Below are 15,046 nucleotides of genomic sequence, written 5' to 3'. Positions count from 1 at the left end.
AATAAATACCCTATGGTCCAGCCATATATCCAAAGGAATTGCACTTTTGGTCATATATCCAAAGGAATTTAAATCAGTATCTCAAAGAGGTATCTGCACTGCCATGTTCATTGTAGCATTATTTCCACTAATCCAAATACGGAAACAATCCAAATGCTCATGGCCCAATAAATGGATAAAAAATGTGCTACAGCCAGGTGCAGTGGCTCACACCTGTAATCCCAGCACTTTAGCAGGCCAAAGTGAGCAAATAACAAGGTCAGGAGTTCGAGGCCAGCCTAACCAACATGGTGAAAACCCATTTCTATCAAAAATACAAAAGATTAGCTGGGCATAGTGGTGGCCCCCTGTAACCCCAGCTACTCAGGAAGCTAAAGCAGGAGAATCGCTTGACCCTCGAAGACAGAGGTTGCAATGAGCTGAGATCATGCCACTGCACTCCAGTCGTGGCAGCAGAGTGCGACTCCATCAAAAACAAACAAACAAAAAGTGCTACATTATGGAGTAGAATGTTATCCTGCCTTAGAAAAAAAGGAAATCATGCCATTTGTGAAATAAGTCAGTAAAAAGAGAAAAAATATGGCATAATTGCACTTATTTGAGCTAATAAACTAGTCAAATAAATGGAAACACAAAATAGGATGGTCGTTGCCAGGGGAAGAGAAGAGGAATAAGTAGGGAGTTGTTGCTCAATGAGTATACAAAATGAATCAGTTCTCGAGACCTGTTGTACTACATAGTGCCTACAGGTAACAATGTGATACAGTGGACATTAAGGTTTTCAAGACTGTAGATCTTAACTGTTCTTGATTCAAAAATAAATAAGTAAATAACTCTGATAAACACAAAGCAGCAATTTTGTATGGTGTAAAGAGGAATGAGAATATTCAAAACAATTCTCATTAATTTGTATTATAATTATAAATGAGCTTCAAAATATGTGGAAATGAGGAAGAACTTTGTCTCATCCAGAGCTTCATAGACTGTGGAGAAATATTAAAGTTTAAGAGTTATTACTTTTATGTCTCTTCACTCAAAGAAAAATAGAAATGTCCCAGATAAACAAAAAATTAGTGAAGTCAGAAGTAATAGAAAGTTTGAATGCTGACAAGCCATTGATAAAACAAAGTTGTTAGCCCTAAATTAACCCACAATATCACTGGTCCATAATGGAAAAGAATAAGATATAATGTGTCTTTGTCCATTTTGTGTTGCTGTGACAGAATACCTGATCTCGGGTAATTTATAATGGAAAGAAATTTATTTAGCTCATGGTTTGACAGTGTGGGAAGTTCAAAAGCATGACCCTTACTTCTGGTGAGTGTTTCTGTGCTGCACTGTAACGTGACAGATAGGGTCAGAGGAGAAGTGAACAAACGTTAAAGAAAGAGGACCCAATAGGAGGAAGAATCTTGCTTTATAACAATGTACTTTTATGGGAATTAATCTGCTCCTGAGAGAAGTAATCTTTTCTCTCCAGAGCAAGAACTCACTGTAAGAATACAGCAAGCCAGTCACTCAGGATTGACCTCCACGATTCAAATACCTTCCACTGGGCCTCACCTCCCAACACCATCACGTTGGGAATTAAATTTGAATATGAGCTTTGGTGTGGCAAACTCAAACCACAGCAGTTGAGATAGGAAGAAAACTCTGCTAGAGTGTTCATAAGTTTGATGAAATTACATCTACTACAGTATAACCCAAATGAGGTGAATGGAATTGTTTTTTGTTCCTGATCTCAGTTGATGAGCCAATAATCATGAAAAGAAAATATTTCTGACATGTAGGGTAGAGTTATAAGCATAGGGATCATATGAGTCTCTAGACAGGTTAAATTTGTGAACCCTAATAGGATACAGCTCTAATTTTGCTAAGCAAAAAAAAAGATCTTTGTGAATTAACATCTTTTGCCACACCTATGCAAATAATATTGATCAAATAAAGTATAAAATTGATTATTTTTGTACATAAAATTACAGAACAAACTTATGGGATTAAATCTATGTTTTAGGGACAAAAACGAAAACTAGAAAACGTGGGAACCAAACTAACATATTTTTCTGCCAACATTAGGAATAAGTGTGAATAGCATGTCCCTTGATAGTAGGTGGATAGAGTGCACTTTATATTCTGAGATACACCAAAAATAACAGGTTTTTGTTTTTGGTTTTTGTTTGTTTGCTTTTTTAGCTCCCTAACTAAGTTGATCTCTGAGCCTTTCCTATTGAGAGGTGAAACTAGCTAGGCTTCTGGGTCAGGTGGGGACTTGGAGAACTTTTCTGTCCAGCTAAAGGATTGCAAATGCACCAATCAGCACACTGTGTCTAGCTAAAGGATTGTAAATGCACCAATCAGCACTCTGTAAAAATGCACCAATCAGCGCTCTGTGTCTAGCTAAAGGATTGTAAATGCACCAATCAGCACTCTGTAAAACGGACCAATCAGCACTCTGTAAAATGGACCAATCAGTGCTCTGTAAAATGGACCAATCAGCAGGACATGGGAGGGGCCAAATAAGGGAATAAAAGCTGACCACCCAAGCCAGCAGCAGCAACCTACTCGGGTCCCCTTCCATGCTGTGGAAACTTTGTTCTTTCACTCTTTGCAATAAATCTTGTTGCTGCTCATTCTTTGGGTCTGCATTACCTTTATGAGCTGTAACACTCACTGCAGAGGTCAGCAGCTTCACTCCTGAAGCCAGCAAGACCACGAACCCACCAGGAGGAACAAACAACTCCAGATGAGCCACCTTTAAGAGCTGTAACACTCAATGTGAAGGTCTGAGGCTTAACTCCTGAAGTCAGCAAGACCATGAACCCACCAGAAGGAAGAAACTCTGGACACACCTGAACATCTGAAGGAAGAAATCCCAGACACACTATCTTTAAGAATTGTAACACTCACCGCGAACATCCACGGCTTCATTCTTGAAGTCAGTGAGACCGAGAACCCACCAGAAGGAACCAATTCTGGATATATTTTCGCGGCCCAGATGGGACTATTACCTATTACCAAGTGATGGGAAACACTAAGGCACCAACAGGCTCACCATTGAAATACCTCCTAAGCCATTGGGACCAATTTGACCCACAAACCGTGAAAAAGAGGCAGCTCATTTTTTTCTGCACTACAGCCTGGCCCCATTATTCTCTCTCTGATGGGGAAAAATGGCCACCTGAGGGAAGTATAAGTTACAATGCTATCCTGTAGCTTGACATTTTTCTGTAAGAGGGAAGGCAAATGGAGTGAAATACTTTATGTCCAAACTTTCTTTTCAGTGAAGGAGAAAAGACAACTATGCAAAGCTTGCAATTCATATCCCACTGGAGGTCCTCTCAGCTTACCTCGATATCCTAGCCTCCCTATGACTCCCCTTCCTATTAATGATAAGTCTCCTGTAATCTCCCATGCCGAGAAGAAAACAAGCAAAGAAATCTCCAAAGGACCACAAAAATCCCCGGGCTATTGATTATGTCCCCTTCAAGCTGTAGGGGGGGAATTTGGCCCAACCTGGGTATATGTCCCCTTCTCCCTCTCTGATTTAAAGCACATCAAGGCAGACGTGCATAAGTTTTCAGATGATCGTGATAGGTACATAGATGTCCTACAGGGTCTAGGCCATACCTCAATGTCACTTGGAGAGCTGTCATGCTATTGTTAGATCAAACCCTGGTCTTTAATGAAAAGAATGTGACTTTAGCTGCAGCTCGAGACTTTGGAGATACCTGGTATCTTAGTCAAGTAAATGATAGAATGACAGCCGAAGAAAGGGACAAATTCCCTACCAGGCAGCAAGCCATGTCCAGTATGGATCCCCATTGGGTCCTTGACTCAGATCATGGGGACTGGAGTTGTAAACATCTGCTGACTTGTGTTCTAGAAGGACTAAGAAGAATTAGGAAATAGTCCATGAATTATTAAATGAGGTCCACCATAACTCAGGGAAAGGAAGAAAGTCCTTCTGCCTTCCTCGAGTGGCTATGGGAGGCCTTAAGAGTCAGGTCCCCTGCCACCTGACTCACTTGAGGGTCAATTGATCCTAAGAGATAAATTTATAACCCAATCAGCCACGGATATCAGGAGAAAGCTCCAAAAGCAAGCCCTGGGCCCTGAACAAAATCTGGAGGCATTATAAAACCTGGCAACCTTGGTGCTCTATAACAGGGACCAAGAGGAACAGGCCCAAAAGGAATAGTGAGATCAGAGAAAGTCTGTAGCCTTAGTCATGGCCCTCAGACAAACAAACCTTGGTGGTTCAGAGAGGACAGAAAATGGAGCAGGCCAATCACCTGGTAGGGCTTGTTATCAGTGTGGTTTACAAAGACACTTTAAAAACAATTCTCCTGCGAGCAATAAGCTGCCCCCTTGCTCACGTCCACTCTGCCGAGGCAATCGCTGGAGGGCACACTGCCCCAGAGGACAAAGGTTCTCTGGGCCAGAAGCCCCCAATCAGATGATCTAAAAACAGGACTGAGGATGTCTGGGGCAAGCGCCAGTTCATGTCATCACTCTTACTAAGTTCCGGGTATGTATAACCATTGAGGGCCAGGAAATTGACTTCCTCCTGGACACTGGCATGGCCTTCTCAGTGTTAATCTCCTGTCCTGGATAGCTGTCCTCAAGTTCATTACCATCTGAGGAATTCTGGGACAGCCAGTAACCAGGGATTTCTCCTACCTCCTCTGTTGTAATCGGGAGACCTTGCTCTTTTCACATGCCTTTCTTGTATGCCTGAAAGTCCCACACCCTTATTAGGGATGGACATATTAGCCAAAGCTGGAGCTATTATCTACGTGAATATGGGGAACGAGTTACCCATTTGTTGTCTCCTGCTTGAGGACGGAATCAACCCTGAAGTCTGGGCACTGGAAGGAACAAATTCAAGCTCCAGCCTTAAGCCTTCCCACAGGACAAAACTTTTCTATAAACACCAGAGAGAGAGCAGGAATAGCTCTTGTGGGTCCTTACTCAGACTCGTGGGAGAACCCCACAGCCAGTGGCATACCTAAGTAAGGAAATTGATATAGTAGCAAAAGGCTGGCCTCATTGTTTACAGGTAGTTGTGGTGGTGGCTGTCTTACTGTCAGAGGCTAGCAAAATAATACAAGGAAAGGATCTCACTGTCTGGAATACTCATGATGTAAATAGTATACTAGGTGCCAAAGGAAGTTTATGGCTATCAGACAACTGCCTGCTTAGATACTAGGTGCTACTCCTTGAGGGGCCAGTGCTTCAAGTCCATATGTGTGTGGCCCTCAGCCCTACTGCTTTTCTCCCAGAGGATGGGGAGCTGGTTGACCATGGCTGCCAACAGGTTATAGTCCAGACTTACACTACCCCAGAGGATCTCTTAGAAGTCCCCTTAGCTAATCCTGACCTTAACTTATATACTGATGCAAGTTCATATGTGGAAAATGGGATATGAAGGGCAGGTTACGCCATAGTTAGTGATGTAACCATACTTGAAAGTAAGCCTCTTCCCCCAGGGACCAGCGCCCAGTTAGCAGAACTAGTGACACTTACCCGAGCCTTAGAACTGGGAAAAGGAAAAAGAATAAATGTGTACACAGATGGCAAGTATGCTTATCTAATCCTACATGTCCATGCTGCAATATGGAAAGAAAAGGAGTTCCTAACACCTCTGGGGGAACCTCCATTAAATATTACAAGGAAATCATGGAGTTATTGCACTCAGTGCAAAAACCCAAGGAGGTGGCAGTTTTACACTGCCGAAGCCATCAAAAAGGGGAAGGAGAGAGAAGAACAACAGCATAAGTGCCTGGCAGAGGCAGGGAAAGACCAGCAGAGAGAAAGAGAGAGACAAAGTCAAAGAAGGAAAGAGAGAAAGAGATGAAGTCAGAGAGAGAGAGAGAGGGGAAGAGACAGAGAGAGAAGGAAAGAGGAAAAGACCAAGGAGTCGAAGAGAGAGAAAGAGATAGAAGTAGTAAAGAAAAAACAGTGTACTCTATTCCTTTAAAAGCCAGGCTAAATTTAAAACCTAAAATTAATAATTGAAGGTCTTCTCTGTAACCCTATAACACTCCAATACCACCTTGTTGTCAGTGTAAACAAGGGCATAGCCCGAAAGCACTGAGGCCACTGACTCCGGAAGTCACCCTGACAACCCATAGCCTTCCTATCAAAAATCCTAGACCCAGCAGGTTTCCTAACAGGGGATCTAAATCTGAAGGTCTGATCAGACATAGGAGGAACTCCCTTCCGGACAGGATGATAGATGGTTCCTCCAGGGTGATTAAGGAAAAAGACACAATGGGTATTCAGTAAGTGATAAGGAAACTCTTACAGAAGTAGAGTTAGGAAAATTGCCTAATAACTGGTCTGCTCAAATATGCGAGTTGTTTGCACTCAGCCAAATCTTAAAGTACTTACAGAAACAGGAAGGAGCCATCTATATCAATTCTAAGTTAATAAGGACTGAACAATGTCTTATTTATAACAAAGAATAATTGAAATCCCAAACTTACAAGGTTTTCAACAAAAGTAAAGTTTGCTAAAAAAGTTAACAGTGTAACGTGTATTATCCTACTAGCACACATTCTCAAAGGATTTCTCAGATAGTTTACAAGAAATAATAGAATCTATCCTTACTCTACAACCCCAAATAGACTCTTTGGCAGCAGTGATTCTCCAAAATCACTGAGGCGTAGACCTTCTCACTGCTGAGAAAGGAGGACTCTGCACCTTCTTAGGGGAAGAGTGTTGTTTTTACACTAACCAGTGAGGGGTAGTAAGAGATGCTTCCCAACATTTACAGGAAAAGGCTTCTGAAACCAGACAATGCCTTTCAAACTCTTATACCAACCTCTGGAGTTGGGCAACATGGCTGCTCTCCTTTCTAGGTCCCATGACAGTCATCTTGCTATTGCTCACCTTCAGGCCCTGTTTAACCTCCTTAAGAAATTTGTTTCCTCTAGAATTGAGGCCATCAAGCTGCAGACAATCTTACAAATAGAACCCCAAATGAGCTCAACTAACAACTTCTACAGAGGACCCCTGGACCAACCCCCTGGCCCTTTCACTGGCCTAAAGAGTTCCCCTCTAGAGGACACTACAACTGCAGGGCTGTTCTTCACTCCTATCCAGCAGGAAGTAGCTAGAGCAGTAATCGCCCAATTCCCAACAGTAGTTAGGGTACTCTGTTTAGAGGGGGGAGTGAGAGGTGAAGCTAACTGAGCTTCTGGGTTCAGTGGGGATGTGGAGAACTTTTCCGTCTAGCTAAAGGTTTGTAAATGCACCAATCAGCACTCTGTAAAACAGACCAATCAACACTCTGTAAAATGGACCAATCAGTGCTCTGTAATATGGATCAATCAGTGCTCTGCAAAATGGACCCATCATCGGGGCATGGGCGGGGCCAAATAAGGGAATAAAAGCTGGCCACTCAAGCCAGCAGCGGCAACCCACTCCAGTCCCCTTCCACGCTGTGGAAGCTTTGTTCTTTCCCTCTTTGTAATAAATCTTGTTACTGCTCACTCTTTGGGTCCGCACTACCTTTATGAGCTGTAACACTCACCGCGGAGGTCAGCAGCTTCATTCCTGAAGCCAGCGAGACCACAAACTCACCAGGAGGAACAAACAACTCCAGATGCGAGAGCTGTAACACTCAATGTGAAGGTCTGAGGCTTCACTCCTGAAGTCAGCAAGACCACGAACCCACCAGAAGGAAGAAACTCCAGACATATCTGAACATCTGAAGGAAGAAACTCCGCACACTCCATCTTTAAGAACTGTAACACTCAATGCGAGGGTCCGCAGCTTCATTCTTGAAGTCAGTGACACCAAGAACCCACCAGAAGGAACCAATTCCAGATGTACTATAAAGTTATTGACTCTCCAAGGAAAGTATTTTGTCACTGACCTTTAAAAATGCTGACATCTGAAGACATTGTCTTCTGCTTTGTAAATGTAATAATCAGACTTGGTTTATGAGTCAGGGTTTTACTCTGTTGCTCAGACTGTTTTACAGTGGGATGATCATAGCTTACTGCAACCTCAAATTTCTGAGTTCAAGTGACCCTTCTGCCTTAACCTTCTGAGTAGCTGGGATTAAAGGAGTATATCATCACTCCCAACTCCTATAAGAATTTTTTCAAACTTGAATAGACTAACAGAAAGCTTTATAATTTTGGTAATAAAGTGTTTTCAAAACCTTTAAATATCTCTTGTGTTTTCTATTTCATTATTTAGTCATTCTAAGTCTGACAATCTTGTATTTCTTGTAAATAAACTTCTAAATTCTTTTTCTCTTAGTTATTTCTTCACTCAAAGCTAATCAGAGATTTTCCCCTGAGGTTTTTCAAACAGGAGATGAAACTGAGAATGTGTGAGTCCAGAAATAACTATAATTTCATGTTTCCAGCCTCATCATTTTCATAGAATTTAGACGATTGCATTCAGTCCCAGACTCCTAACTTCAACTCTATTGATCCTTTAATATAATCCTATCTTCTTTTAGTTTAAATTAGTTCAAATTTGTTTTGCCTTTTAGAACTTAGAGTACCCTTGCTAATCAACCAATATAGTATATTCACAAATCTATGAAATGTTATGATGGTCAAAAAGCAGTGGTGGAGAGAGGGTCTGAAGAAGCTAGCTGGATCTTGTGTCACTGGATGAAGTAACAAAACTAAACCAATTGTACTAAGGATAAAGGTTGTCACTAAAACCTCACATGTAATTATTACTGAAATAGAGGCTTCATAGTTAATGTGATCAACTTCTATTTCCTTTTGTGAATTCAGCATGGCAAATATCATTCTATCCTGTTATGAGACAACTACTGAAAAAAACACAGTTCTGAGTCAAGTGATTGTGATTTTTAGAGATAATTCTATTTTTGAGACAATCCTGGGTAGAGAGATACACGATTTTGCCCGATTGGGTTACTTTCCACCTGATGGGTGCTTTTTCTTTTTTGTTTTTAAATGATGATTTACCTGCATACCTGGGCATTCAAGTCCAATTTCCAATCTTCTCTTGACAACAGCTTCATATTATATTTAAGAATGTCAGACTGATGTCCCCAACATATGTGCTAACTGCACATGTTTTGCAACTCTCACTCTATTGTATGATTTGCATTAAGGTTCGTTAATCTTCTCTACACTTTGACTTGGTCCTAAATTAGCCATTAAAAGTAGCTGACTGCCTTAACTTCTGTCACTATCGATTTGCCTGTCTTATTTTTATTAGATTGATATTCACTATGTTTAATTTGCCTAAGTTTTTTTCTTCTCATTAAATCAGTTCTCCTAGTTGTTCATAACAGTGAGGCATGTGGGAAACAAAATTCCAATATGCTTCTTTTTTCTTCAGCTCATTTTAGTCAGATCTTACCTGGGTAGAACTTCCAGCTGTTATACACAGCTTTAAAATGTAGGGATATTTATCTAACAGTTGAGAATAGCGATTTGGGAAATTTATCAATGACTGACATGGGTAAAAGAGAGAATACATAATATTTTTAAATTCAAAAAAATATAGTCTTTATTTTTTCATATTAGTGGAAATAGACTCATTTTAGAATAGAAATACCAGTACAGACCTCTTTTTCTGGCCATTTACATCCTAATAGAATTTCCCCAACTTTCCAAATGTGTTTATACTTTAAAATTTTAATACTGAATATTTTTCTTTGCTGATATTTTATCTTTCAGAAATAAGACAAAAACCACTTAATTGTCTAACTAGTTAGCTCTTAGATGCCTGTGTGGATCCACGGTTTTGCAAGCCCCCTCCTCCTTAAAGAGAGAGAGGAAAATAGTAGGCACAGGTTAGCAGGGACGAAGAAAAGGTATTGCAATTGAGAAGTCTCTGATTGTGGGAAAAGATTATTAAATGAGTTTTGCCAACCTTACACTTTAAACTAGAACTTGTAACTATAAGTTCTTTGATCCACATGCCTTGAAGGAATGGTATTATGCATATCATTATACATAAAAGGGTATCAGAATATTTGATGCTTCTTTGATATAGGAATTCAGTTATACTGCAGTGAAGTTCCTACTGGAAAGCCAGAATACATACTTAATACTTTTCCCTTAGATATTGTTTTTATTAAGAAGATATTTTAATAGTCATCTTAAATAGTGACATACTGTTTTTCCTGCTCTTTTTTTTTCTGAGTATCGTATAGATTCGGTAATTTTCACTCATATTTCTATGTGTGTTAGTTCATTAGAATTCTTATACTTAATCCTCATTTTTTCCAAATACTTTTTCTCAGTCAAGACTTCATTAATAAAGTTCCACTGTGTCTACTTGACATGACCCTGTTAAGTTTTGAAAGTTTCATTTTTTTTTTTCTGAGAAAATGTTGCAGGGTCATCTAGATTTTTTTCTATTCCCAGACCTAGAATCAGCCACATTCTCAAGGAATCCAGGTTCCTTGAGAACATCCTTTCAGTGATGATTGTGATACAGAGTGTCTTCTGTAGTTTGGAAGTGTTGTAATTTATGCCTTGTAAAATCACTATTTGCTGTGTAAGTCATAACTATCATATCAATATAAAATGTCCTCTCAAACTTTTAAAAACATTTTTTGGGTCTAATTCTACCTTTAGTGATACAAATATCATCATCTTGTCTTCATTCTTATTTTCATTTGTCTGATATATCTTTGCCCATCATTTTATGCATATTATTTCTGAGATTTTTTGCTTTAGCTGTGTCTCTTATATTTAACATACAGTTGAATTTGATTTTGTAATTCATTGAAAATTTGTTTTCTTATCTGTTAAGTCAATTTACATTTCTTGATATCACTTAAAAGTTGGTTTTAAATTCTGTCATACTATTTTCTTACTTTTAAGGTATGGATTTGCAAATAAAAGTAAATCTAAAATAATGTATATAAATTAAAAAATAAGTTATCTATGTCATATGTCATATCTTTTCTTTATTGTTAGCTTGTATTTCTAAATATAAGAGCATTTATATTTTTGTTTTCATGGCTACTTTTATCCTAATATTATGTGTATGTATCCTAATGTTTGTATATGATATTACTTATTTCCTAACATATATTTTATCCTAATATCATATAATATATCCTAACAATATGCTAACCTCCCATACACACACATATATTACCGTTTTTTCTCATATCTCTTGGTTACCTATGATGATCAACAATAAAATTTTCTTATTACATCTTACTCCTTTCTCTCTGCTTGTCTCCTCCTGATTCTGTTTAGCAATAGTTTAATGTTTGCTATTTTATTGAATATGATTATTCTTTGTCAGTTTAAAATGTTAAATTTATTCTCAAGTACTACCTAAAGGAACTAATGAACTTATTTTTCATATTCGCCTCTCTGTTCTCTTCTTTTTATCGCCTCTAATTCTCAACCACTTATCCATATGACATTTGCACTTATTTAGTTTTAATTGTCTGACTACAGATTATTTTATCTTACTGTGTAACAATCATGTTTTATGATAATAGTCACAGATATATTTTTTCCTTTTTAATCCTTATGATTTTCATTTATTTGGCCTAAATTAAAGAACACCAGTAGAGCTTTGAAAGAAAAAAGGCAGGGGAGGGGGTGGGAGACTTTTGGGTATTCACTAGTTCCTGATCTCATAGCGATACAGGAGATAGAAATAAATTATTTTGGCAGATGGTGAAAGTAAAAGAGTCCTTGGCAACACTTCCCTTCTAACTAAAAGCAGCCAAAGGACTTCTTTTCCCTCTAACAAACAGCAGCCTGAAAATGGAAACGCGAACATAGGGAAGCTGGAAGCTTGCATGGGGGAATGTGGCAGCTGCGCCAATAGAAAAGATCTACCTGGGGGCCAGTCATGTCCAACAAGGAGGCTCCATCTTCCCTTTTGTGTTACCATGTGCACAGTAAAGGAATGGGCAATAGGGCACCAGTCAAGCAGAGAACCCATCTGCATAATAAAAGTGTAGGGTGGGGGAGGCCATTAATTCACACCCTATGCAAATGGCACACCTAGTCCTAACCAGTATGCTGCTCATCATGCAAAGAGCACACCTGATCTGACCAATCTTTTGCGCCCTGTATAAACCAGACACCACCTCCTCAAGCTCATCCCTAAAACCCCCTGCATTTCACCCCGAAACTGACAACCCATTCAGAACCCCTCTCTCTGCAGGAGGGAGTTCTTTTCTTTCTTTTGCCTATTAAACTTCCACTCTTTACATTACCCTTCTGTGTCCACATCCTTTTTCTCCATGGTTGTGGGACACTGAACCTCAGGTATTGCCCCAGACAACAAGGCCATTTCAATAGGAAAACTTTCAATCAATGACTATTAAACATGATTTCTTTTTAAATTTTAGTCATTGACATTTTTACTTCTAGAATTTTCATTTGATGCTGTTTTAAATAACAGCTTTGAGCTATAATTCACAGACCACAAATTTATCCTTTTAAAGTGTACAATACAGTGTACTTATTTTCCAGGTTCATTTACGTTTTAGTACGTATCAACAATTCCTTCTTTTTTATTGTTGAATAATATTTCACTGTTTGGATATATCACATTATATTTATTTAACAGTTAGTGGACATTTGGAACATTTTCACTTTCCAGCATTACGCATAATGCTGTTATAAACATTTGTGTGCAAGTTCTTCTTTGAATATATAAATTCAGTACTCTTGGATATATGACTCAGACTGTAATTGCTGAGTAGCATGCTTACTGTATTTTTAACATTGTAAAGAACTGCAAAACTCTCTTCCAAAATGGCTGTAAGATGTTACTATCCCACTAGCAATGACACATAGTTTAATATTTCTTTTTTTTTCTTTTTGGAGACAGTCTCACTCTGTTGCCTAGGCTGGACTGCAGTGGTACTATCTCAGCTCACTGTAACCTCTGCCTCTTGGGTTCAAGCAATTGTCCTGTCTCAGCCTCCCAAGTGTCTGGGACTATGGGCATACACCATCAAACACGGCTAATTTTTTTTGTATTTTAGTAGAGACAGAGTTTCGCCATGTTTCCCAGGCTGGTCTTGAACCCCTGAGCTCAGGCAATCTGCCTGTCTCAGGCTCCCAAAGTGCTAGGATTACAGGCAGGAGTCACTGTGCCAGACTTAATATTTCTATACCCTTTCCAAAACATGTTTTCTCTATAGTCATTGATTTTAGCTATCCAATTGGATATGAAATGATACCTCAATATGATTTTAGTTTGCATTTCCCTAGTGACTAATGATTTGTATTTCCCATGCGTTTATTGGACATTTGTCTGCTTTAAACAGTACTTCTATTTAAATGCTTTGCCCTTTTACAATTGGACTATCTGTCTTAAACTTTGAGTTGTAAGTGGTCTTTTACTTCCTGCATATAAGTTCTTTATTGAGATATTAATTGCAAATATTTTCTCCCATTTCTTAGGTTGTCTATTTCTAAGAATAGATCTAAATCTAAAAATTAATAGATTTTATTTCTTAAAGTTAGATTTAAAGAAAAATTTTTTAAAAGTACAGAATTCCCTTTCCCTGGTTTATAGTTTCTCCTATTGTTAATGTCTTGCATTGGTAGGACTCACTTGTGGAAATCAATGATCCAAAAGTGATACATCATTATTAACCAAAGTCCATTGTTTACGTTAGAGCTCACTCTGAGTTTTAATTCTATGGGTTTTGCCAAATGCATTATGTCATGTTGCATTACAATGTTCCTGGGATTTTCATTTTACTCAGATGTGGTGAGGGCAGCAGATCAGTAGATGATTGCTATTAAAAAGATAGTTTATTACAGTTCCCAAGAGGAAGGTAAGCAAGGTATGGTCACAGGGGAGAACATCAAAGTCAGTTGCAGGCAGAGAGGGAAAGCTAGGCAAACTGCTTGAAAGTCTTATGATTTTTGTGGGAAGAAATGAGGGAGGCAGTGTAAACAGGATAATGAGGTTTAAGACTGGATAGTTTAAACAACTTCACCAGTATCTCAGGTATAAGGGATGCCTCTAGGTGTCTGATGTCTAGGGAAGGGATCTGATTTCAGGGAAGGGAACTAGTGTCAGAAATGTAAAAGATCAATAAAGCTAGTGGGTGGGGAATATGGGCTCTGAATTTGTTAGTTTGCATATGAAGCACAGGCTTGCAGGAGAATTCCTTACTCTCTCTAGGAATCTGTTAACCCTAAGAGGAACAGTACTGTCCTAGTCAGCAAGACCCCAGATATCAAAATATCAGACTCAAAAACTAGAAAATATGGTTAATATACATGTATCTACCATAACAGTATTATACAGAATTGAATCCTTTCATTATCCTAAATATCCTCTGTGTTTCACCTACTTATCTCTTCTTCTCCCCTCAAGCTCTAGCAATCACTGACCTTGTAATTGTCAGTATTGTTTTGTCAGTGGCTTTTAGAGGAGAACAACTCCACCTTTAATAGGAGCTGGGTGAAATGAGGCTGAGACCTACTGTACTGCATTCCCAGATGGGTAAGGCATTCTAAATCACAGGATGAGATAGGAGGTCAGCACAAGATATGGGTCATAAAGACCTTGCTGATTTTTTGCAGTAAAGAAGCCAGTAAAGAGTAAAGAAACCAGCCAAAACTAAGATGGCCATGAGAGTGACCATCACTGCTACATTCCCAAGTATGCAGCCTTTTCAGGTTGGCTTTTTCCACATAGCAATATACATTTAAAGTACCTCATTGTATTTTCATGGCTTGATTCATTTTTACTGCTCAATTATAGTCAATTTCATAGATGTATCACAGTTTATTGATCCATTCACCTATTGAAAGACATCTTGGTTGCTTTCAAAATTTAGCAATTAAATTGCTATAAACCTTCATGTGCAGTTTTTTGGGTGGACATTAGTTTTCAACTCATTTGGGTAAAATAATGAGAACCAATGATGAATCACATTGTGTTGTGCTTAGCTTTGTAAGAAACTGACAACTTAACGTGGCTTAAGTTGTCATACTAATTGCATTCCCATCAGTAATGAATTAGAATGTCTTTAGCTTCAATCCTCTTCAGTATTTGGTATTATAGTGTTTTGGATTTTAGATATTCTAATAGT

Source organism: Colobus angolensis, unplaced genomic scaffold, assembly GCF_000951035.1.
Source record: "Colobus angolensis palliatus isolate OR3802 unplaced genomic scaffold, Cang.pa_1.0 Scaffold313, whole genome shotgun sequence".
NCBI lineage: Eukaryota > Metazoa > Chordata > Mammalia > Primates > Cercopithecidae > Colobus > Colobus angolensis.
Note: the sequence above shows the minus strand (reverse complement) of the source record.